At 40.4% G+C, this 26631-nt stretch overlaps 1 protein-coding gene and 1 long non-coding RNA gene across 3 annotated transcripts in view; both read left to right on the forward strand.

The window, feature by feature from the left end:
• The window catches only part of MIPEP (mitochondrial intermediate peptidase), a 163723-nt gene that overhangs the window by 94294 nt on the left and 42798 nt on the right, over positions 1-26631 (forward strand). The gene's annotated exons all lie outside the window — the stretch shown is intronic.
• LOC116537877 overlaps positions 23429-26631 on the forward strand; it is an 8689-nt gene continuing 5486 nt past the window's right edge. The window contains exon 1 of the long non-coding RNA XR_004263393.1: positions 23429-23488. This is a non-coding gene — a long non-coding RNA (uncharacterized LOC116537877). The remainder of the gene's footprint in view (positions 23489-26631) is intronic.

Consider the following 26631-nt stretch of genomic DNA (forward strand, 5'->3'; position numbering starts at 1 on the left):
TCTGCCTCCTGGGTTCGAGCAATTCTCCTGCCTCAGCCTCCCAAGTAGCTGGGATTACAGGTGTGAGCCACCATGCCCAGCTAATTTTTGTATTTTTAGTAGAGATGGGGTTTTACCACGTTGGCCAGGCTGATCTCAAACTCCTAACCTCAGTTAATCCTCCTGCCTCGGCCTCCCAAAGTGCTAGGATTACAGGTGTGAGCTGCTGTGCCCAGCCATGATAGTGTTTTTTTGTTTTTTGTTTGTTTTCCTTTTTCTTCATCTTTCAACTTGAGATAGTGTGTTTTTATACCCACTCTGAATATCTTATATTTTGTACAGATAGTCCTGAAGTTGCAGTCAGGTCCCAATAAACCCATTGTAAGTTGAAACTGTCATAAGTCAAAAATACATTTAATACCCCTACACTGCTGAACATCATAGCTTAGCCTAGCCTACCTTGAATGTGCTCAGAACACTTGTATTAGCCCACAGTTGGGCAAACCCATCTAACACAAAGCCTATTTTATAATAAAGTATTGAATATCTCATGTAATTTATTGAATACTGTACTGAAAGCAAAAATCAGAATGGTTATCTGGCATCCAGAATACAGTTTCTACTGAATGCATATTGCTTTCACACCATCGTGAAGTTGAAAAATCTTAAAGTTAAAAAATCTTAAGTAAGTTGGGGATTTTCTATATACAGTAGAAAAGCCATTAAATGTAAAGGAAAAGACCGACAAATTCAATGATATTGAAACTGAAATACCACATAGCATAAAACTTACCTTTTTTTTTTTTTTCCTTGAGATGGAGTCTTGCTCTGTTGCCCAGGCTGGAGTGCAGTAGTGCAGTCACAGCTCCCTGCAACCTTTGCCTCCTGTGTTCAAGCAGCTGTCTCACCTCAGCCTCTTGAGTAGCTGGGATTACAGGTGTCACCATGCCCGGCTAATTTTTGTATTTTTAGTAGAGATGGGGTTTCAGCATGTTGGCCAGGCTGGCCTTGAACTCGTGACCTCATGTGATCTGCCCTCCTTGGCCTCCCAAAGTGCTAGGATTACATGTGTGAGCCACTGTGCCTGGCCATTGGAAAAGGATATATTTTTAAATTACTTTGAATGAGCAGAAGACATGGATTTGTAAAAAATGACATAAAATAACTTAAATACTAATCAGGGAATACACATTAAAACCACTTTACAATACTCCTGAAACATTTTACCATCACTGGTTTGGCAAAAAATAAAACAATTGACATTACCAGATGTTGGTAAGGGTGTGGGGTCACAGGAATTCTTACACACTGCAGGTAGAAGTGCACGTCGATACAACCACTTTGCAAAACAGATCTGTGAAACCTGAATATGGACCACCCTGTGACCCAGCAATTCAATTCCCAATATAACCTAGAGAAAAATGTTGTACTTTCTCTACCAGGTATACTTTTCTGTACCAGGCATGAAAAATAGGAAGGTTTATAACAGCACTGTTTGTAAGTAGTTTTAACAACAAAAAAAAAAATATGAGGGGGTGGATTCTGGGAAGAACCCAAGTGATTGTCATCAGAGAAATTGATAAACAATTTGTGCATATGGATGATGAGCCTCACAAGCATAAAGTGAAATAAATGAATACCACATGAATCAAACTAGTACATTTATATGAAGTTCAAAGTGATGCAAAACTAAGCAGTACATTGTCAGATAAATACATATGCCGTAAGACTATAAAGAAAAGCGAGGGAATTATAAGCACAGAATTCACAGGATGGATTCACAGGAGTCTTAGAAATATTTTCTTAAACTGGTGGGTACATGGCTGATGACTTTGTCATTCTTTCTACTAATAGTAGACATATAGTCTTGGCAGATAGAAAACACTTGCAAGGATTAAAAGGTGATTTGGGCTACCAGGTATGGGGTATGCCACGAATGGATCTTGGCAAAGCTGCTGGTGGCTTGAACTAGAACAGTGACTGTGGAGAGTGGAAGGTTGAAATGGACCTGAGAACAGTGCAGAAGGCAGAATCAGTGTAGCAGGGGTGACTGGTTATAGGGGTTGGGGTGATGATGAGCAAGATCCATGGGGATGAAGCGACTGCAAGGCTTTCAACTTCCGTATCAGATAGAAGATGACTTTGCAGTGCCTTCCCATGCAGGCCAAAGAGGGACAGTGTGAACTTGTCTCCAGAAATTGTTTCTCTGAAATGAATACTTTTATTTCCCCAAATAAACAATGAGAAAAGGAAAATATAAGCAACAGAGAGTATTTATAATGCTTATAGAGTTGATACAAAGGTGGGTACATAATCAGGTCTAAACTTTTGGACAGTGATTTTGCATGTGATTTTGCATTTAGTGCTTCTTTAAGTGCATTAATTACTCATCTTGGGAATAACTGTTGCATTAGTTACCTTTCTTTGAGCAATATGTTTAAACAGCATTGAGTTGGCTTCTCTACTGCATAACTGCTTGGAGTCTGTGATATGCTCACGAACATTTTGAGTCTCTAGTGCTCTCCCTTCAAATCTATTAATCCTAGAAGTCTTCATGGATAATTTCCAGGCAGTAGCTTTATGTAGGTCATACTTTGGAAAACTGCATTTACGTGACTGTAACTATTTAACAGGGGCAGCTCCGTAGATACGCCATATGAAATAACAATGCTTTCTTTACAAGTCAATAAGTAGCCTTCTAGTGTCAGCATTTTATTTTGTGCATGCTGAGTCACTGTATAAAATATAAGCCAATTAGTACTTACTTGCTATTCTATCTAACAGTAGTTTGATGCTGGAAATCCAAAAGTTTCTACTCATTTGTGAATAGAAGGCAATAGTGAACGGATACCAACAGGCTTGCCTTCTGCTGTTACCACTTCTCTTCCATTTAGAGAACAGTGTTGTGTTGTTGTGTTTTTTTATATTCATGCCTGCCTCTTCTCAGAATAGTTTTTCCAAAGTGATTGTATATCTCTCCTATTTTTAATTCAGAAAATAGAAAATCTGTTATTTTTATTTTTACAGCATTCTAGGTTTGTAATTCCAGATTTCCACCCTTCCCTCTGACACAGTTGGTACATAGTTGTGTCCAGGAAGCTCTGGGATGAAACTTGTAGCCTTTGATCCTCTGATGCTGTCCTAATGTGTATTTTTCAAGTACAAAACGTGAACAGCTGACTCTAGGTTTTGAAGATCTGTTAATGACGCAGTTGTATTTTAGTGTTTTGACCTAATTTTGTAGGCTTGTGGGTTTGGGTGGTGAAGCTGTGTATCCAGCACAGCTGTTCTGAGTGAGTGTTCTCTGAATAAATCTTGCCAGCAGTGAGATTCCTTTTGCCCTTTAGCGACCTCAAATTGAAAACAGAATAAGAAAGTTTTGAGCACTGTAAGTATTTACATGAAAATATAATAACATATCTAAGAAAAGTGTCTTTCTTCACAACTCACAATTTAAAATTCACCATCTTGATGGCATAAAGTTGTTTAAAGCTAAAATGAAAAAGTTATAATGGGAAAGCAGTTACTAGGACTGAAGGATATGTTGATACTTGGTCCTTGTTAGAACAAACACCAACGAAGAATATGACAAGAAAACATGTTTCTTGGGAATAGGATTGATTCTACTTTTAGGGTTTTATTTTCACATCCGGCAGCAAACTGGCATATTGTAGTGGCACAGTGTTAGCATTAGTTAAAAATTATTCTAATTTGGCCAGGCATAGTGGTTCACACTTATAATCCTGGCACGTTGGGAGGCTGAGGTGGGTGGATTGCCTGAGCTTAGGAGTTCGAAACCAGCCTGGGCAACATGGTGAAACTCTGTCTCTTCTAAAATACAAAACAAAATTAGCTGGGCATGGTGTTACGTGCCTGTAGTTCCAGCTACTCGGGAGGCTGAGACAGGAGAATCGCTTGAACCTAGGAGGTGGCAGTTCCAGTGAGCCAGAATCACACTGCTGCCCTCCAGCCTGGTCGACAGAGCAAGACTGTCTCAAAAAAAAAAAATTATTCTAATTTACCCTAGAGAAGGGATGAGGGATGTATTAATTCATTCTCGCATTACTATAAAGAAATACCTGAGACTAAGTAATTTATAAAAAAAAAAAAAAAGAGAGAAGTTTAATTGGCTCATGGTTTTGTAGGCTGTACAGGAAGCATAGCACTGGCATCTGCTCAGCTTCTGGGAAGGCCTCAGGAAATTTACAATCATGGCAGAAGGCAAAGGGGAGTGAGGTGTCTCACATGGTGGGAGCAGGAGCAAGAAAGACTGGGGTAGGTGCCACATACTTTTAAACAACCAGATCGTGCAAGAACTCACTGTTGTGTCAACGGCACCAACAGGGATGGTGTTAAACCATGAGAATCCACCCCAGTGAGCCAGCCCCCTCCTGCCAGGCCCCACCCTCCAATGTTGCAGATTACTATTTGACATGAGATTGGGCAGAAACACCTATCTAGACTATATCAGGGAATTTATAAAACCTATACACATTGGTTACCTATCCATCTTTTTGAGTAGGTGTGTGCTGCAAGCTTACTGGGGACATAAGCAGATAGACCTAATTTGCTGCAGTGTGCTCAAGGTGTATCAGTTGAGAAAGCCTGCTGCTGCTGGAGACTGGTTTCTATCCATACTGATTTCTATTAAGTCTAATTATGTAGAAGTGATGTATATTTCATATTAAGTATAATTCTCTATCTGTAGCAAACTGTGTTGTTAGAAAAAAGAACTGCTGCAATTGTGTTAAATTTAATCAGACACTCCAAAGAGCAAACACACTTTTGTTTGTATTTAGCATGAAGAAAACTATTTCAAATCCCAGTTAAAATAGTTATACAATAATTTGCTTTTTGTATTTATATTGTAATGGCTAATATTTATAAATTTTTAATAATTGCTATAATGTTTATTTGTGTTATATTTTTATTAAGTACCTACTGTGTGCTACTGCATGGTCTAAGCAATAGATACAACAGTGAGTAAAGTAGACCAGAATCCTGGCTCTCATGGAGCCTGTATGCAAAATGGCTTTTGAGATGTATATTTGCTAGCTAATTCTTCATTATATCTGGCTGTCCTGTCAAACATCTCATTATTAAGCAAAATATTTATCAAGCCTATCAAGTTGCATTGAGTTGTGAGCAGAGGAACTGAGCATAAAAGATGAGAAGATTGAGGCATTCTGATGCATATACAACTAACACTCAGGCTATATTGGGAATCCTCATTTTTCATTTCCAGAGGGAGTCTCCTTCCCTGAAACATTCATGAGAAAAAGGTGCCTTTAATGTTTTAGTAGGGCTGTTGCATTGCTCCTCACCCTTGGTGATGTGGCGACCTACACCTATTTGTTTTCAGCAAATGTTCCGGGAGGCTAAAGAAACAAGATGACCAGGCAGAATACACGAGTGCTCTAGGGGTTCACGGCAGCCTTCAGACAGACCTGGGTGTTGGTGCTTGCTAGTTTGGGAGGTGGTGATAAAAGAGGAGTGGGAATGACACCCACTGTTTTAATAAAATGGGCCATCTGTGGGGATGGGAATGACATTCAGAAATGTGGAGCACAGGAGGAGTGGTAGCTGCTTTGCAGTGAGTGATGCACAGATGATGAGTTTCACTTGATGTGACCGTGGAACATCCCAGTGGATGCACAGATGATGAGTTTCGCTTGATGTGACTGTGGAACATCCAAGTGGATGCACAGTTGATGAGTTTCGCTTGCTGTGACCGTGGAACATCCAAGTGGATGCACAGATGATGAGTTTCACTTGATGTGACCGTGGAACATCCAAGTGGATGCACAGTTGATGAGTTTCACTTGATGTGACCGTGGAACATCCAAGTGGTTGCACAGATGAGTTTCGCTTGATGTGACCGTGGAACATCCCAGTGCATGCACAGTTGATGAGTTTCGCTTGATGTGACCGTGGAACGTCCAAGTGGATGCACAGATGATGAGTTTCGCTTGATGTGACCGTGGAATATCCAAGTGGAGGTGAACAGTGCTGCGCCAGTGGGTCTGCAGCCCAGGAGACAGAGCAAGGCGGGAGCTCCGCAGATTTGGGAGTCATTAGTCTGGTGAGGGTACTTACTGTGGAAATGGGCAGCAGGGAGAGTTCACGGTATAGGATGAGAGGAAATCGAGGAGATTACCCAGAGGAGTGTCTGTCAAAGGGCAGACTGGGTCAGCCAGTGTGGCTGGCATGATTTTCTCATTGGAACAGCCTTTTCTCAAGAACCAGCAAAACCTAAAATTTAAAACATCATTTTCTTGCCAGTTTCTGCTACTGCAATCACAACAGCATAATGCTCTGCTCCTTTCTGTTATTTTAGGGTTGCATTGGCTGAATGGTGGCTTGAAACATCACTTATAGGACATTTGTTTTTGGATGTGTGTTCCGAGTTCCCAAATATCAGGCTAATGAATGAACGCTTAGCAGACAACTTGTACGTAATTTGAGGGTTTCCCATGTTAAAATTGCTTGGTTTCTAGAGCAGATTCCTAAGCTGACACTACTGTTGCCATGATTATGTATGCACAGGAAAGTACCCACTGTACCAGCTGGGAGATGGATGGAGCGCAGCCAGGGGTGAGCCTGGTTGTTTACATAGTGTGCTTATCCAGATTAACTTCCAAGCAGGCCTCTTAACCATGTGGGAAGATGAGAATAGGGAGATGAAATCAGTATAATGGAAGAGAGCAGAGAGATTTTGAGAGTACTGTTGTATTTGCTATATGGAGTTTTGGTTTTTTCTTGTGTGTTAACATGTGTTGACACCTTTTTTTATATATACTTAAGTTCTGGGGTACATGTGCAGAATATGCAGGTTTGTTACATAGGCATACACATGCCATAGTGGTTTGCTGCACCCATCAACCCATCATCTACATTAGGTACTTCTCCTAATGCCACACCTCCCCAAGTCTCCCACCCCCCTAAACAGGCCCCAGGGTGTGATGTTCCCCTCCTTGTGTCCATGTGTTCTCATTGTTGAACTCCCACTTATGAGTGAGAAAATGCAGTGTTTGGTTTTTGGTTCTTGTGTTAGTTTGCTGAGAATGATGGTTTCTAGCTTCAGTCCCTACAAAGGACATGAACTCATCCTTTTTATGGCTGCATAGTATTCCATGGTATATATATGCTACATTTTCTTTATCTAGTCTATCATTGATGGGCATTTGGGTTGGTTCACTTTGTTATTGTGAACAGTGCTGCAGTAAACATATGTGTGCATGTGTCTTTATAGTAGAATGATTTATAATCCTTTGGGTGTATACCTAGTAATGGCATTGCTGGGTCAAATGGTATTTCGAGTTCTAGATCCTTGAGGAATCAACACACTGTCTTCCACAATGGTTGAACTAATTTACACTCCCACCAGCAGTGTAAAAGTGTTCCTATTTCGCCACATCCTCTCCAGTATCCGTTGTTTCCTGACTTTTTAATGATTGGCATTCTAACTGGTGTGAAATGGTATCTCAATGTGGTTTTGATTTGCATTTCTCTAATGACCAGTGAAGATGAGCATTTTTTTCATGTTTGTCGGCTGCATAAATGTCTTCTTTTGAGAAGTATCTATTCATATCCTTTGTCCACTTTTTGATGGAGTTGTTTTTTTCTTTTTGTAAATTTGTTTAAGTTCTTTGTAGATTCTGGATATTAGCCCTTTGTCAGATGGATAGATTGCAAAAATTTTCTCCCATTCTGTAGGTTGCCTGTTCACACTGATGATAGTTTCTTTTGCTGTGCAGAAGCTCTTTAGTTTAATTAGATCCCATTTGTCAATTTTGGCTTTTGTTGCCATTGCTTTTGGTGATGTAGTCATGAAGTCTTTGCCCATGCCTATGTTCTGTGTACTATTATGTAGATTTTCTTCTACGGTTTTTACAAGTTACGTTTAAGTCTTTAATCCATCTTGAGTTAATATTTGTATAAGCTGTAAGGAAGGAATCCAGTTTCGGCTTTCTTCATATGGCTAGCTAGTTTTCCGAACACCATTTATTAGATAGGGAACCTTTCCCCATTGCTTCTCTCAGGTTTGTCAAAGATCAAATGGTTGTAGATGTTATTTCTGAGGCCTCTGTTCTGTTCCATTGGTCTATATATCTGTTTTTATACCAGTACCATGCTCTTTTTGTTACTGTAGCTTTGTAGTATAGTTTGAAGTCAGGTAGCATTTAATAGTCTCAAAAAAAAAAAAAAAAAAAGAAAAATTAAAAACCTACCATGAGAAAATGGCATTGCTATACACAGTTTTGGTGTTAATGCTTTGCTTTATTATTACTCCTAGAGTTTCTTTCCTATCACCCAGGCTGGAGTGCAGTGGCACAATCCCAGCTCACCGCAACCTCTGCCTCCCTAGTTCAAGCAATTCTCATGCCTCAGCCTCCTGAGTAGCTGGGATTACAGGCACATGTCACCACCCTGCTAATTTTTGTATTTTTGGTAGAGACGGGGTTTCGCCATGTTGGCCAGGCTGGTCTTGAACTCCTGGCCTCAAGTGATCCACTCGCCTTGGCCTCCCAAAGTGCTGAGATTACAAGCATGACCCCTGTGCCCAGCTGATAGTCGGTTTATAAGAGCTTCTTTGTTTGATATATGGAGCACATATGTATATATACACACACATATATAATAGATGAAAATAAGTGACATTTGAATACTCAGTCATATTAAAAATTGTGTGTGTGTGTGTGTGTGTGTGTGTGTGTATATATGTATACAGACATATACATTTTTTTGTTTCTTATATGAGACAGAGTGTTGCTTCATCGCCTAGGCTGGAGTGCATTGGCCTGGTTATGGCTCATTGCAGCCTTAGCCTCCCGGGCTCAAGTGACCCTTCTGTCCCAGCTTCCCAGGTAGCTAGGACTACAGACACTCACCACCACAGCCCACTCCTAGCTTTTTTTTTGGTAGAAATGAGCTTTTACTATGTTTCACAGGCTAGTCTTAAACTCCTGGCCTCAAGTTATCCTCCCACCTCAGCCTCTCAAATGTGTTTATGTTTTTAATTTTAACTGTGTGTCTTAAAGATGTTCATGGGTGACTTTACAGCTTTATTTCAGTTGTTAATATAATAGTGTGTCGCCACGTGTTGACTTCATATAGCATCAAATATATAATAATGATTTTACTTTAGAAGCTTTAATTTTAGAATAATGGATAAGACATGAAGATAAAAAAATAATTATCCATTAAATTATTTCTATCATCTAGATGATGTCAGTCAGATTTTTCCCAATTATTTTTAAACTAAGGCTGGTAAGAGTAACCATGATTGTGTGGGGAGTCCTTATATAGCAATCTCAGGGCTGCGTTGGACCTTGGCTATTTTTATCTCACACTTCTTCAGATGTTGGTTGAAAGAATGGCATGAGGGTCCCTTTTTTTAATGTATAAACAAATATATTGTCTATTACACAATAGGACTGGAGCCCCAGGCTGGTTAAATGTTTACTACTGTCTCTCTGGAGAGTATTCAACTTAAACTATTTGGTAAAAATCCTTATTCCTCCTATTTCCCCCTCCTCTGGGGAAGAAGTTTCCTCCTATTCTTGTGCCCCAGCTCTCTTGCAAATAGAAAATCTCTTCCATGAAGTGAAGCCTTGCCTCGGGTTGAGTTAGCTTGGAATATTTGATGTTGCCAAGCAAACTTTAGGTTAAAGAAAACAATATTTGTTTTTGTTTTTATCTTAAATAAAAGAAACACCATATGGTGCATATCTAGAAACACCTAAGTGGTTAATTGCATGTTAAATTTCTTTCCTCTTTCCCTGCATAAACAACTGAGAAAATATTTACTTTCTGTGTCATGCTAGGTTTATTTATGACTTTGTAACTAAAACACAGAAGTGTTATAAATTGAAACTTTAATCTCATGATTGACTCATTTTCTAAAAATTTATATGGTTTCAGTTTGTGGGACAGCTGCAACTCTAGATTTTCAGTGATTTAAAACACAGGGAAATTATGACTACCCAGGTTATTTTTATAATACAGTCCTTTGAGCCAAATCACCAACTTTCATTTTTGTCTTGGTTTTCTTGAATACTGCTGCCCATTTTTTTTTTTTCTTGGCCTGCAGATGGACACAGGCCTAGATATAAGGAACTAAAAGTCCAGGCTGTTAGAAGTTGTTTCTTTACCAGGTAAACTTCGTATCTTCAATGATGCACATGTATCTTTTAGATTTAGGCTGTTTCTGTTTCAGGAAGCTTTTCCTCTGGTGATTTTCTGAGGTGAATCCTCTTCCTATCCACAAGGAATGTGAGCAGGACCACGCTGTTACTCAGCGCACATGGTGACGGTACTGACAGGGCTCATGCCTCTTTACCTTCATGTCTTATCACTAACTGGGAGTCAAGGCAGCCTAGCAATATAAGGAAGGTTCCAGTTGAGTGTTGCTCATTTTAAGTTTTAATTATATGTTGAGTAAGTAATATATATTCATGATGACAAACTCATAGGGTATCAAAGGCTTCACAGTGCAGTCTCCTTCCTCCTCAGGTCCCTTTTCCTGGAGGCAGCCTGGGGCACTGGATCTCACACTGATTTGAAGATGAATTACCTCGGTTCAAAATAAGTTTAAAGACATAAAGTCTACAGCTCTTAGTCACTTCCTTCTCTTAGTATTCTTCTTGCCTTTTCTCGTGGATAGAGCAGCCCTGGATTGGACTCATAGTCTTCCCCTAACGAGTGTCCTAGGAAGGCTCTGCTGTACGATGCTTAAATCCACACAGCATTAGTGAGGCCTTTTCTGAATACAGATTTGATTATGACGTCCCTTCCCTTAAAACCCTTAATGACGTCCATTGCTCTTAAGCTAAAGGCCAGAGTCCTTTGCCCATCCGCAAGTTCCTGCGTGATCTGGTCACCCAAACTTCCTCCAGCAGGACACACCCTGCTTACTTTGGCACCGGGGTCTCGGCATGTTTTCCTGCTGCCTGGAGTGCTTTCTTTCTGCTCCCTTTGCCGTCTGCTTGAACCGTCACTTCCCCAGACCTGGTCAGCCTCTGTTACAGTCTCCCAGTGCTGGGGTCCTTTCCTTCAGATGGGTCATCCCAGTTTATAATGTATTGATGCCATTTGATTCATTTCTATCTTCCCAGCTGGAGTGAACCTCACAGAAGAGCACGGCCCATTTCTGATTTGTTTATTGTTTACCCAGAGCCCTGAACAGTTAGTTACTTATCATAGTATGTACCCAATAAATATTTATTGAATAATTTTTTTATATTTTTAATGAGATATAATGTACATAAAGTGCACAAATCCTCATTTATCACTCCATGAACGTCTGGAAATATGTTTGCCTGTGGAACCACCACCCAGACCAAGATACATGACATCTGCAGTTGTCCAGAGGCCCGTGCAACGCCCTTTTAGTCAATACACCTTCCTCACAAGTTAACCACCAGTTCTGCCTGTTTTGAGCTTCACGTAGGTGGCATCGTACAGAAATCCTCTTTTGCGTCTAGTGACTTTTATACAGCATGTCTGTTCTCACACTGTCTTGTTGCATGTTTCAGTTATCTGTTCTTTTTTGTTGCTTTGTGGTGTTTTCATTTTCAGTATGCCGCAACTTATTTATCTGTTCTGCTACTGATAGACATTTGAGTTATTTCAGTTTGGGGCTTTTATGAACAAGGTTCCTACAAATATTCCTGTAAGTGGTTTTTGGTGGACATAAACATTCATTTTTGCCGAGGGAAATGGGGGACGTTTTTGTTTAGTTTTATTGTAGCTATTGCCAGTTTTCCAAACTGATTATCATGAGTTACATTCCAAGCAGCAATATTTGGATATTTGTTTCATCCTCTTCAGTTATAATTAAAAGGATGTTATCAGTCGTTCAATTTCAGCCATTCCAGAGCATGGAGAATGATCTCACTATGGTTTTAATTTGCACTTTTCTCATGACTAATGATATAGGGCGCTTCATCTGTTTGGAGGCCACTTGAACGTTCTCTTGGTGTAAGAATTTTCTCTAATCTGGATGAAATTGGAGGGTTTCAAGCAGAGGACTGACAGATCAAAGGTGGGATGTAAGAGAAAGAAGTGAGTTGAAAATTACAGCAAGGGTTTTGGCCTCCGCATCCAAAGGATGGCATTGCCTTTAAGATGGAGAAGACAGCCAGACATCGTGGCTCACACCTGTAATCCTAGCACTTTGGTGGCCGAGATGGGAGGATCGCCTGAGCCCGGGCATTCAAACCCAGCCTGGACAACATAATAAGACTAAAAAATTACCTGGGCATGGTGCCACACACCTATAGTTCCAGCTGTGTGGGAAGCTGAGATGGGAGGATCACTTAAGCCCAGGAGGTTGAGGCTTCAAAGCTGCAGTGAGCTGTGATTGCACCAGTGCATTCCAGCCTGGGCAAGACCCTGTCTCAAAACAAAACAAAACAAAACAAAACAAAAAAATGGAGAAGACTATGGGAAATGCAGGTCTTAAGGGAGATGAAGAGATCAGGAAACACTAAGTTTAAGATGTCTGCTAAACAAACCAGGAAAGGTGTCACATAGGCAGTTGGATGTACAAGTTCAGAGGGATGGTCTGTGCTGGTGATACCCATTTGGAGTCATCCCCACACGGATTATATCAAAAAGCCAAGAAACTGGGTGAGAGCAACCTCAAGAGTAAGTATAAGTGGAAACAATCTGTCTAAAAGTTGAGCCTTCAGGCATTCCAGCATACGGAGGGCTGGACAGTGAGGAGGAACCAGAAAAAGGTGAATTGAGAGGGTGACACCAATGAGGTAGGAGGAAAAAGGGGGTAATATCTTGGAAACCAGCTGAAGAAAACGTTTCAGGACTGAGTGAATGAGTGATTGTATTAAATAGTACCTTAGGTCAGATGAGCTGAGAACCGAGAAATAACCACTGGATTTAGCAAGGTACAGGTCGTTGATGAGCTGGATCAGAACATTGTCAGTTGGGTAGTTGGTGGGACAAAGGAGACCACAGTGACCGTTAAGGGGCTAAATGGAGTAGGTTTCAGGAAAAGTGAGGGACAGGAATTGGAGGCAGTGAGTGGAGGCACCTCTGGTGTTTTCCTGCAAGAGGAGAGAAGTTGGATTTGGAGATGTACGGATAAAGAGAGGTTGTTTGTTTTTTTGCTTGACTGACTGATTTCATTTGGATTTTTATTGAAGTTAGTAGCATGTGTAAGTGAATGGGAAAGATCTATTACGACTGAAAAGCTGGTGATGCAGGGGAGAGTAGATGAGGGGAAGGGATTTTTGTACAGCTGGATGGGTTAGCCCATAGAGCCCGGGAGTGCAGCCAGACTTTCTTGAGAGTGTGTGAACAAAGACAAAGGCAGTGGGTAGGTGCAGTTGTGGAAGCCCTCTTCCAGGGCTTTGCTCCGTCAAGTCTGAAGAAGGACACTAGCTGAGCATGCAAATGAGGCAGTGCCGCTGGCATTTGAGGAGAGAGGCGCAGGTATAAAGGAGAGCAGGAGAGTCAGCCGAGTGGGGATATGAGTTACGATTACAGACCGCATTAAGGGCCCAAGTGACGTTAGTAGCTTTTCACCAGGGTTGCGATTTTGCCAGGTGAGTGTAGAGTATAGTCCAAGAGCAGGCTGTGGACCTGAGGGTTATTGAGAGCAACTATAACAACTGACCATGGGATTTAACAAGGCAGAGAGGACAGTGAGCACACGAGGGAGCTCTGGCCTGCTGAACGTTTGGAAGTGGATTGTGAGGTCCCAGTGGGACTGGAGATAAGGTACTAGACAGTTAGCTGAAAAGACAGGGTGTGATGGTTGAGCAAAGGGATGCTTGGAATGGATATTGTGAATGGGTTCCAGTTACAGTAATGCCAAGGCCTGCATTGTAACCATGCAGTGAGAGGCTGAGTTAGGGCCAAGAACATCATCACAAAAGAAGAGAAGGTCAAGGAGTCGGGAGGCCAGAGTATTAGTTGCCTGTTGTTGCTATAACAAATCACCACAAACTTGGTGGCTTAGTATAACACAGAAATGTATTTTCTTATAGTTCTGGAGGTCAGGAGACCACAGTGACTGTTAAGGGGCTGAATAAAGATGTCAGCTGGGCTGGCTTCTACCAAAGGCCCCTGAGAGCATCCAGCCTCTTCCCGCTCCGTGAAGCGGCTGCTGGGCCATGGCTCCCGGCCACAGCCTGCATTCTCTGCTTCCCCCATCACATTGCCTTCCCCCTCCTTCCACTTTCTGCTTTTCTTTTATAAGGACCCTTGCCATTCCATTTAGGGCCTACTAAGATAATTCAGGATAACCCTCTCACCTCAGGATCTTTAACTTAATCAAATCTGCAAAGTCCATTGTTTAAAAATGTATAAGGAGACATATAAGGTGACATTCTCAGGTTCTAGGGATTAGGATGTGGACATCTTTGGAGGAGAGGGCATTATTCTTTCTACCACACGGAACATTTGAAAGATTAGCTGTGGGGGCATTGCTGTCACTAGGTTTCTAATGGGAGTAGGATTGGCGAGAGTGAAGTAAAACAGAAGCAAGAAATCATCAAGAAATGAGTGAGCAGGACTGATGCTGCTAGTGACTGCGGTAGTGAAGGGTAAAGAGATTGGGGTCCACTGTCAGCAAAATCAGAGTTGGCGTGTTCTGAAAGAGAAGGAACTGGCAACGAAAACTAGAGCCAACCCCTCCTTGCCTTCAGACCCAGTCACACGCAGGATTTGCCGTGTCGTGCAGAAACCAGCCATGTGAAAAAGTTGCAAGGAAAGTACAATTCTTAGCAGAGACCCGGGTCTCTTTTGGAATAAAAAAGTGAAAGGAACCTTCAAAGAAGGCAAAGGAAAACACAGGTGGTTTTGCTGACAACTAGATTTTAGGAAGCTCAGCAGAAGAACGGGGAGGAGACAGAAGAGAGCAGCAAGTGGGGTACAGAGGGCAGCCCGGAGAGCAGCGCTGCGTGGTCATGCGCATCCACAGGGTTGAAGGTCTCAGGACTGACTGCAAGGAACTGTGAGTTGGGGTGCAGGGAGAGCGGGAAGCTCCAGCAGAGCATGGGATGAGGAGAGCCCCACACCCAGCAGATGGGGGAGACTGAAGGGCATGGAAAGTGAGGTCTGTTTTTATGTTAGCCTGCAAAATAAAAGTACAGTATTTCTGTCTATTGTTCCTGATACTCTGGGTAATGCAGAAGCCAGGATGGTCATTCAGTTTTGCGCTGAAGCTAAGAAGTTTTGCTGTAGCTTTCCAAACTTGGGAATAATGCTATGGGGCCAGAGTAGAGTGAGGATTAAGGCGCTTACCTAAGGTGTTCCAGGAAGAATTATTATACATGTCGCCTGACATTTGGACTGGAGCTCTTTCTGTTATTCTGTTTTACTGATGCAAAGAGTAGTAGATTTGAACTTTTCTCATAAAACATGATGAATAAAATTTACTGGCAAACAAACTGGTTTTTTAAAATTATAACATCTAAGGCATATGGTTTACATTTTGCCGCATAAAGAGCTCATACAAATAAAACAGTGACAACAGAAGAACAATTTTTTTTAAATCCCAGCATTGGCCAGCCACAATGGCTCATGCCTGTAATCCCAGCACTTTGGAAGGGCAAGGTGGGCAGATTGCCTAAGCCCAGGACTTCAAGACCAGCCTGAGCAGCATGGCAAGACCCTGTCTCTACAAAAAATAAACTTATCTGGGTATGTGTGTGCATGCCTGTAGTCCCAGGTACTTTGGGAGGCTAAGGTGGGAGGATTCCTACACTGAGATATATCATTTTATGTTTTTTTATAGGAGGATAAATGCACTTGAAAGGGGGAGCCAAGAACCTGAAGAGCTTACATATCCCTTAAGCCAATAATGTAACATTTAAGAATTTGCTCTAAAGGAATAAATAGAAGTCCAGTAAACCTTGTTGACCTGATGATCATCACATGTACAAAACTTTGGAAAGAGTCCAACATTCAGGGAATAGCTAGGTAAACAAGGGCACGCCATGGCTTGTCACTAGGCCTGCTCACTAGGAATCCAGCTCTCCTGTTTCTGGCCCAGTCGAATTGCACTGCCTTGCCCCATGCAGTTCTTTGTGGCCTTGTGACTTAGTTCGACAAAAGAAATGTGAGCAGAAGTGATGTGTGTCATTCCTAGGCTGTGGCCTTCGGAAGTTACTGTACAGTTGTCCACATCTCCTGCCCTTGGTTCAGCAGCCAGTGACATTCCAGTTAGTGGAGGCCCTGAGAGCATGGTTCCTAAATACTGAGAGTGCGCGATGGGCCCGCTGACCCGCGATGGCGTTGTATGCTCAAGGAACAAACACGGAGATTTTAGGGTTCATGTGATTGCATTATAACATAGCATAGCCTGAGTAGTGTGGTTCATATGAAATAATAGGCAGTCATTAATGTTTAGAAAGAATTCATAAATAAGTTTAGTGAAAAACCAATATGAAAGTATAAATAGTGTGATTTTCTCTTTTGAAAACAGACTGAAGAAAACTAAAACATTAGCAAATATTGGTCACATACATGTGGATTAAGGGTGAGAGTTTCATTCTTTTTTATATTTTTCACAGTATTCCATGTTTTTCTCTAATGAGCATGTATTCCTTTTAAAATCAGAAGAGGAAACACACAAACGTGCATACCCACCCTCCTCCAGTTGACTCCCAGCGGCATGGGCACAGTTCTCTGTGAACCATTAAAGAGGCAAGGCTTGTGGAAATGATGGTCATCATAGGGACCCTTTTTTACCTGGAAAGCGCAGCCGAGGTGGAAGATCAGGACTAAACTGAAATTGGGTTCAGAGCAGAAATTTCCTGTCCTCATGGTTTTAGTTCTAGATGTAAAATCCATTTCTCTAGAGCCCAAGTACTTTCCCTGTCCTTTAAATGATCTTGGAGGTGGAGAATGCAAACTCTTTTGCAGAAAAGCTACATCTTAAAAGAGATGTCCTTTGAGGTGATAACTAGTCTTTTCACAGTGCTGAGCACGCATTCACTGCGGAGCATTCTCTGGAAGTGCTATGGTGGAGGACACAAAAGAAAGAGAAAGTGTGTTCTTTGCCTGGATGAAACATACATAAATCAATAAGTGAAAATGAGTGAAATTCTGACCCCCAGTAAGTTGGTGTGAAGAGGTGGGACCTTTGGGAGGTCATCAGGGTATGAAGATCGAGCCCTCACGAAGGGATTGGGCCTTAGAAGAAAACAGGAGAAGCATGCTCACTCATGCTGGTACGTGCTCGTGCGCTCGCTCGCACGCTCTCTCTCTCTCCCCTCCCCCCTCCTCCCCCACCTCTGTCTCTCTCCCATGTGAAGATGCAGTGAGCAGACTGCCAACTCCATACCAGAAGCAGGTTCTCATCAGATACTGGATCTGCTGGTGCCGGATCCTTGCACTTCTCAGCCTCCAGAACTAGGAGAAATAACTTCTATTGTTTAAGTCAGCCAGTCTGTGGTATTTTGCTGTTGCAGCCTGAACAAGATATGTAGTTTAAACTTTGTTCATTTTTGTTCATCAGACATTTTCCAAAGACGTTTACCACTGTGTGTTTTGAGTAGACAGTCTGCTTGCCACTTACCCGCATGTCAAGCTGTGGCCTTCCCATCACCCCTGGTGTGTCTTCCCAGGCCCGTGTGTGACGTCTGCTCCTAGTTGAAGTAGTATTCACCTACTCTTGTTCAAGGTTGTGTACTCCTTTTTCACCAGTATCGAAGGCCTGCATATCTCTTTGTGCACTTGACTACTGTAGCCTTAAAATAAGTCCGTACAGTGTACTGCTGGGCCAAAAGGTAAGCACAGTTATGTTCCCAGACACATTGCAAAGTCGTGCAACACATTAGGTTTTCCCTTGACAACCCTCACTGCTGATTTTCTTTTAATGTTTGCCAATCTGATGCATCACGAATGCTAACTTATTTTTGCTTGCAATTCTTGTATTACTAGTAAAATCACTGTCTTTCCTTATGTTTTTCTTTCTTTTTTTTTTTTTTAACCAACTATATGGGGAGTGAAATGCCTAGTTTTATTTTTCCCATGTTTATGTTGGTCTTTCTTTTGCTGTTAATTTTTATGAGAATGTTCATTATCCTTCTTGATATACATTTCCCCTATTTTGTTATTTATCTTTCATCTTGTTTTATGATTTTTTAACATTGGAAAGATTTTATTTTTCTTGGTTTGCTTGTGTGTATTTTGTCGGTTTGCTTGCTAGCTTTAGCTAAATCTATCAGACTTTTTCAGTTTCCTGTCATGCTTAAAGAGAACTTCTTACCTTAGATAATTTAAATTTTTGCCCATATTTTCTTCTGGTACTTATGATTTTATTTTTCACATTTAAATCTTTAATTATATAAATTTATTTTTGTGTAAAGTATGAGATTTGGAACCAGCTTTAGTTTTTCTTTCTTTTTTTATTCTTTTCTTTTTTGAAGACAGGGTCTCACTCTGTTGCCCAGGCTGGAGTGCAGGGGCTCAATCACGGCTCACTGTAGCCTTGACCTCCTGGGCTCAATCAGCCCTCCTGCCTGAGCCTCCTGAGTAGCTGGGTCTACAGGCATATGCCACCACACCTAGTTAATTTTTTTATTATTGTTTTTTGTAGAGACAGGGTCTCATGACGTTGCTCAGTCTGTTTTCAAACTCTGGGCTTAAGTGATCCTTTTGCCTCAGCCTCCCAAAGTGCTAGGATAACAGATGTGAGCCATTGTCAGACTTAGTGTCTCTGCATGGTTATAATTCATCTTTTCCCCACTGATTTTAAAAGATGTTTTTTTCAGATACTAGGTTTTTATATGCAACAAGATTTGTTTCTCAGCTTTCCATCTCAGGTGTTCTTGCCCAAGCTGGATAATCATTTGTGGAGTTTGTAATTGATTGTTGATGGGTTTTTATGATGACATCTTTACTCCAGTATTCAATTGACCTGCCTATTGCTAGCATACTGTCATTTATTTATGATGTTCTTCTTAAAAGTCCCTCATGCCTTTTTAAATGAATTTGCTTTATGATTTTTTGTTGTGAATGGGATGCTTATCTTCCCACCGTTTTCTAGCTGATTATCATTGATACAGAAGAAAGTTACTTGTTTTTGTTTGTTGATTTTTATGGTTGGCAATCTTGATGAATGCATACTATTTTTCATATTTATCTGCCACATTGTCAGGATTTTCTAGATATACATTCCTCACAACATTTGTAAATGATATTTTTGCTGTGCCTTTCCAACAGCTATACATTTCTATTTGTCCTCGGCTGATTGAATGGCACGAACTTTCAAACTAATGCTAAATAATAATAGAAAAGGCGAACATCCTTATTTGGAATGTTTCTGGTTTGAGCTATGATTTGAAAGAGTGCTGGTGTGTGTGCTTGAGGGCAGAGAACATTCCAGGATAGAAGGTGGCATGTTCAAATTATGAAGACAGGAGTGAGAAAGTTAGTGTGGAAACAGGTTGTACAAAGCTGAAGCTCTGTGTGGAGGAGTTACAACAAGAATAGAGGTAGCTCCTCTGAGGAGGGTGAGATTAATGAGACATGGTGGGTGATTCAGGCGTACTGTAGAGTGTGGTGCTATAGAATCAGTTAAGCTAGGCGTGAGAGCTTCGTCAGTGAGATGGTGGTATCTAAATCATAGGGCTATGACTGAGGTAATGTATGATCAAAGTACTTAGCCCAATGCCTGGCACCCAGTAAACACTAAACAAATGCCATGTATTATTATTGTTGTTGTCAGTATAATAAAATAATGTAGAGCTTGAAAGGGGAATTGAAAAAAAAAATAAGAGGGAATTGACATGATAAAAATGGTATGTGTGAATAAAATCAGTTGCATGTCGGATGTGTCAAAGCAGGAAAAACAAATAAACTAAAATCGGCGGGAATCTATGTGTTCAGCATTCTTTCATTAGTGAGTGTTGAGGGAATCCCTGCTCTGCAAGGCTAGCCATTGGCCGGGCCACCAGGGGTCCCCATGATAACGCACAGCCAGTTGCTTGAGCACTGTTAGGGTGATTCGTGCTCCCAGCAGCCTTCCATGACCACATGTGATTATTAATGTGTTAGAATAGTTTACCTTAGTGTCTTGCACACATCTTGATTTGTAATGTATATATTTAATAATTATGAAAGAAAGCAGTTATTTGCTTTCTTTAATATACATTATCTTCAAATTCCCAACTTAGTGATGATGCAATCATTCTTTTCACATGTGTATGTTTTTTTGTGTCTCGGGGAAGCTTTGAAATACTTGTTGATTTATGGAGAGTGAAAAGTGAACCGAACTTTCTCAGAACATTTAGAAAAACTCAGACACTTAAAAGCTAAAATCAAACAGTATTTGAAATGATTTATACAACTGCAGCCATAACTTTTTTCCACTTAAGCCAAAGTACAGTCTAAATAACCTTTCATACTGCTAAGTCCTCTAAATGGAAGCAATAGATGTCTATAAATCAAACGATAGTTTACATTTATTTCGTAACTCATTTTTCCTCTTAAAACTTAGTATGTCCTCTAAAAAGTTGACCACACAGTCCTGATCTAATTTAAATTGACACAAATAAAGAAATACATTAAAAGATTTTAGAGAATAATATACTGCCACAGTTAGTTTAGAGAAGCACAGTATTGAAGGCAAGTCGAGTGACACAAGGTGCAGTGGAGTTTGCTTATTTGAAATAAGAGAATTCAGCTCTAAGCTCATCAGTAGTGAGTGATAAACAGGATCACTGCGGTGGGGTAAATCTTGAAATACCCTGCTGGACTGATCCTTGAAATTCACAAAATACTCTAATTTTTTAAAAACTTCTTACCTTGAAATAGTTTATGTTCATAAGTTGCAAAGTACCTTTCACCCAGCTTCCCCAGTGGTAACATCCTACGTAACCATGGTGCATTGTCAAACCCGGTAAATTAACCATGGTACAATACTGTAACACAGTGATTGGAATTACTTTTACATCCTCTATTATTTCATTATGATCACTTCTGAAATTTACTGTCTCTTATTTTCTAGGATGGTACATCTCAGAATGGTTAGCAAAAACTAGTTTATAAGTTTAACCTACAACCTACGACTCTTTGTTCTGTTAGATGATAACCGGATTTTAAGTGCATCATGAAGACAGGAACAACACAAGTGAGATCAGGAGAGACCTGCACATCACTGGGACGTGCCCTGCATTCTGATGCTGCCATGTTAGAGAGACACAAATGCTTTAAAGTGCTCAGAGAGCCAGAGCAGCCTTTGCTGTGTTTGTGGTCCAGTTGCCTCATGTGTAAAGTCAGAATATGCCATGAGATCACTCATCCTAAGCATTTTCACCTGCTGTTACATCCTTAACTTGTCTTTTTACTGTAATAGCAATGGTTTTTTTAGTCTGTCCTTGAACTGTTGACTCATTGGCTTTTAAGCATTTTGGAGCAAACCTGCAGTAAGAAATGCATTTTACATTATGATCTATTATACAAATGCATGTATGTACATTTAGGTGTGTATGTGTACATACATGTAAGAGTGAAACTGAAACAAAAGTACCACGAATCTAAAGTTACTGTGTGCAGTACGCTACAGTATTTTCTTTCCCATTTCTTTTTTTAATTTTTTTTAATGCTGGTCACAAGCTACTATACAGATTTTACAAACCACCAGTAGATAATGGCGCACAGTTTGAAAAGTCTCCACGTTAACTTATCCTGCCTAATGATTTTATTTATTCTACTTTCTTTCCCAAGTCAACCATAAAACCTTTTTCCGAAGAGATGTTTTAGAACTAAATTATTTAGAGCCAATAAAACCACAACTTTTATTTAACCCCACCACCGCTTCTCCTCATGTGTGTTATTTTATCTGAATGACATCTTTCAGGATGGATGGTATATACATGTACAAGATAGTGTGAAAAATGATGCAATGCAGTGCTGTGACTACACTATCATAGGTAGGAAAGTGTTGAATTGCCTTGTGGAATCAGAAATGACCATTCATCTGGGCTTAGTTGCTTCTGATTCAGATTTTACCCTAGTTTAAGCCACGGTAGGGAGGGAGTGAGGAACAAGTAAGGCATGTAGAAAGCAGTTAGAGAATACATTAGTCCTGGTTGCTTGATGATAGGGAACTTGGAGCAGAAGGGAGGGGCTGTTGTTTGGGGGTCTAAAATCAGACTAGGATCAAGTTGTGAAGAGTCCTTTATGACTGCTCAGAGACTTATATGTGACTGGGGAGTGAATGGGGAGGCCTTTGAGGTTTGAAGTTTGTAAGCAGAGAAGTGACATGAGCAGATATAAGCCGCAGGCAAAAAGTGAAGGTTTCAGTGTGGACTTTTTCAGTGCGGTTGAGGGGCACAGAGATTGAAGGCAGGGAGAAAACAGTCTATCTCAAGCAATAGATGAGAACAAATAGAAAAATATAGTGAATCCTACCATATACTTAAAAACACCTAGTGTTTTATCTGTAAGAAAAATAGAAAAATATAGTGAATCCTACCATATACTTAAAAACACCTAGTGTTTTATCTGTAAGAATGATCTACATTATTTTGATAACATTTTATTCTTTTCTCAGCATCACATTTAGGAAAAAAAAATTAATCTTTTATCCAGCATTTAGCTGTTTCATTCAGCAGGACTGTTGGAAATAGTAGACCCGTCGTGCTGCTGAAACAGAAGTTCCTCCATTTGATTTGTGTATTCTTCCATGTTTTTGCTTTATTCTTGGAGGTTGCCTTAATTTTATTCTCCTACTCTCCCCACTGTTTTGGTTTGGTTTTTGTTTTTGTTTTGGCAATGATATTTTCATTTCCGGTAGCTGCTGCCTGTTCTTTTCTTCATTTTTCACAGCATCTTGATTTTCTTTAATGAATATAGCCTTTTTTGATAAATAAAAATACATATGCACATAGACCCTGTGTACCCTAAAGGCCTTACAATCTAGGCAAGAGATGATGAGGATCTAAACCTGGGCATTGATGATGAGTATGTAAAAGAAAAGCTACAAGGGATATATTGAGATAAAATTATCAAGATTTGAGGACTGATTGGTAGTAACTGAGGATAAGGAATCAAGAGTCAGTGCTAATTCTCAGCCTGAAAAGAGCACTAGAAAACGCCCACAGCTGACAATATACTCAGGGGGAAAGACTGAAAGCTTTGCTCTAAGATGGGAATAAGACAGCAATTTCTACCATTGCCACTTCTATTCAAAATGGTGCTGGTGGTTTTCACCACAAGAATTTGTCAAGAAAAAAATTAAAAGCATTCCTATTGCAAGGAAGAAATAAAATTATATCTCTTTGCAGATGACATGCATGATCTTGTATATGGAACATCCTAAGGAACACATACACACACACACACACACACACGCACACACACACTGTTAGAAATGATAGGCTGGGCGCAGTGACTCACACCTGTAATCCTAGCACTTTGGGAGGCCAAGGCGGACGGATCACTGGAGGCCAGGAGTTTAAACCAGCCTGGTCAACATGGTGAAACCCTGTCTCTACTAAAAATACAAAAAATTAGCCAGGTGTGGTGGTGCGTACCTGTAATCCCAGCTACTCTGGAGGCTGAAGCAGGAGAATTGCTGGAACCCGGGAGGCAGAGGCTGCAGTAAGCCAAAAATCGTGCCATTGTACTCTAGCCTGGGCAACAAGAACAAAACTCCATCTCAAAAAAAAATGAGAACTGATAAACCAGTTCAGCAGAGTTGCAGGATATAAGATCAATATACAAAAATTATATTTCTGTATTCTAGCAAGAAACAATCTAAAAATTAAATTAAGAAGACCATTCTATTTACACTAGCATCTGAAAGAGTAACATACTTAGGAATAAATTTAACAAAAGAAATTCAAGACTTGTACAGTAAAAATTATAAAATGTCATCAAAGGAAATTAAAGAAGATGTAAATAAATGGAAAGATGTCTCACGTTCATGGATTGTAATATTTATTATTGTTAAAGATGGCAATACACCCCAAATTGACCTACAGATTGAACACAATCTCTATCAAAATCTCAGCTGCCTTTTTTGCAGAAAATGACAAATCTAATCAGAAAATGTCTCATGGAAATGCAGGAGACCCAGAATAGCCAAAACAGTCTTGAAAAGGAACAAAGCTAGAGGGCTCACATTTCCCAATGGCAGCACTTATTACAGAGCTATTCAAGACTATGTGGCGCTGGCATAAGGATAAACACACAGGTCAGTGGAATACAGCTGAGATTCCAGGAAACAAAAAACAAAAAACAACCATACATTTATGTTCAGTTGACAACTCATTGGGGAAAGAATTGTCCTTTCAAAGAGTGGTGCTGGGAAAACTGGATCTCCACTTGCAAAAGAATGAAATTGGACTCCTACCTGGTACTATATATATATATATAAACCTCAAAACAGATCAAAGACCTAAATTTAAGAGTTAAAACTGAAAATTCCTAGAAGAAAACATAGATTTACATATGTATTTATGACCTTGGATTAGTCAATGGCTTCTTAGGTATGTCACCTAAAGCATGAGCAACCAAAGAAACAAAAGATTTTTTAAATTTTAATTTGTATCCAAAGAACACTACCATGAAAGTGAAATAACCCACAGAATGGGAGAATATGTATCTGATCAGAGTTTAATCTTTAGAAAACAACCCATTTCAAAGTGAGCAAAGGGTTCGAAGGGATATTTTTCCGAGAAAGATATAAAAATGACAAATTAGCACATGAAAGATGTTCAGCATTATTAGTCAGGGATGTGCAAATCAAAACCACAGTCCCACTGGGATGGATATAATAAAAAGATGGGCAGTTGCGAGTGTTTGTGTAGAGGTGGAGAAATTAGAACCCTTATTCATTGCTGGTGAGAATGTAAAGGGTACAGCGGCCCTGGGATACCGTCTCCTAGCTCCTCAAAAGTTAAACAGAGTTACTAGATAGTCTAGCAATTCCACTCCAGGGTGGTAGGGAACTCCCACCCAATAGAACCGAAAACATATGCCCACCCAAAAATCTATGCAAATGTACATAACAGCCTTATTCATGATAGCCAAAAAGTGGAAACCACCCAGTGGATGGCTGGTTGTATCCACACAATGGAAAATTAGTCATAAAAAGAAATGAAGTATTGATACATGTTGCAACATGGATAGACCTTGAAAACATTATGCTCAGTGCAAAAAACCAGACACAAAAAACCACTGTTACATGATTCCATTCATAGGAAATGTCCAGAACAGGTAAATCCATAGAGACAAAACAGATTAGTGGCTGCCAGGAGCTGAAGGAAGGAGAAATGGAGAGGGACTGCGAATGGGTCCGGGGTTTCTCGTGGGAGTGAGGAAAATGTACTGGAGTTGGTGATGATGGTTGCACAATCTTGTGAATATACGAAAACCACTAAAGTGTACACTTTAAAAGAGTGAATTATATGCTGTGTCACGATTATCTCAATTTTTTAAAAACGAGTCACTGTTGACATAATGTCTTAGAAGCAGGGAAGGGCTGTGATGAGCCACACTTGATGCCTCCATTCCTTTCCAGGAAGAGGGAGACTACATTGCGACAGAAGTTAGAGACTGGCTTTCCTGGGAAGGCTGTTCTGGCTAGTGTTCTGAGGGACTAGATTTAACGTGCTGACCTATAGATCGGGAAGGAAATACGGGGACATCAGCTCACCTCAGCCTTCAACAAGCCGTCACTCACCACAGACCTTTCCAACGTTGCACCTCAAACCTTCAAACTTAGGAGATGTGAGAAGAAAGCCAACTATTCTTACAGAGCTCCTATATATAAAATGCCTATCATATCATTATAGCATTTTAAAAGAATGCCAGTTGATTCTATTTTTTTTTTTTTTTTTTTTTGAGACAGAGTCTTGTTCTGTCACCAGGCGCCAGGCTGGAGTGCAGTGGTGCAACCTCGGCTCACTGCAACCTCCACCTCCTGGGTTCAAGCAGTTCTCCTGCCTCAGCCTCCCAAGTAGCTGGGACTACAGGCACCCACCACCACGCCCAGCTGGTTTTTGTATTTTTTTAGTAGAGATGGGGTTCCACCATGTTGGCCAGGATGGTCTCAATCTCTTGACCTCATGATCCGCCCCCCCCCGCCTCCCAAAGTGCTGGGATTACAGGCGTGAGCCACCGCGCCCAGCCAATTCTATTGCTTTACTAATAATACTTCAGTGCAACAGTGTTATTTATAGTGAATATTAATTTTAACTAATGGTGTTGAATATTTTTATCTAATACATTTTTTAAATTCCCATAATGTATACTGTTTGGCATTACCCAAGTTTTCCATCTATTTCAGCCACAACTGTATCAGTTTCTTTTTTGTAAAAAAATAAATAAAATATAAATAAATAATTGCTAGAAACTGTTGCATCAGGAATTTTGGAAATTCTTCAGATGAAACAGTCAGGGAGGATTGATGACATGTTGACAGAATGCAGGCAGCCCTAGTCATTTCGGTGGCTCAGTTACAACCTTAATTTCTACAGTTATTCTGAACAAAATGCAGGTAGTAACATGACCTGCAGATGACATACTGTCAAGCCCTGGGCTGTCTTTTAGAATGTGCAGTTACTTAATAAGCTTTGGAATGCCTTCGCATGGGAAGTGGAGGGGCAGTTATTATGAATTCTTCTATTATGGAAGCTGTTTTTTTTTTTTTTTTTTTTTTTTTTTTTT

The sequence above is a fragment of the Sapajus apella genome, unplaced genomic scaffold (genome assembly GCF_009761245.1).
Source record: "Sapajus apella isolate SASKATOON/1434 unplaced genomic scaffold, GSC_monkey_1.0 scaffold114, whole genome shotgun sequence".
Classification (NCBI taxonomy): domain Eukaryota; kingdom Metazoa; phylum Chordata; class Mammalia; order Primates; family Cebidae; genus Sapajus; species Sapajus apella.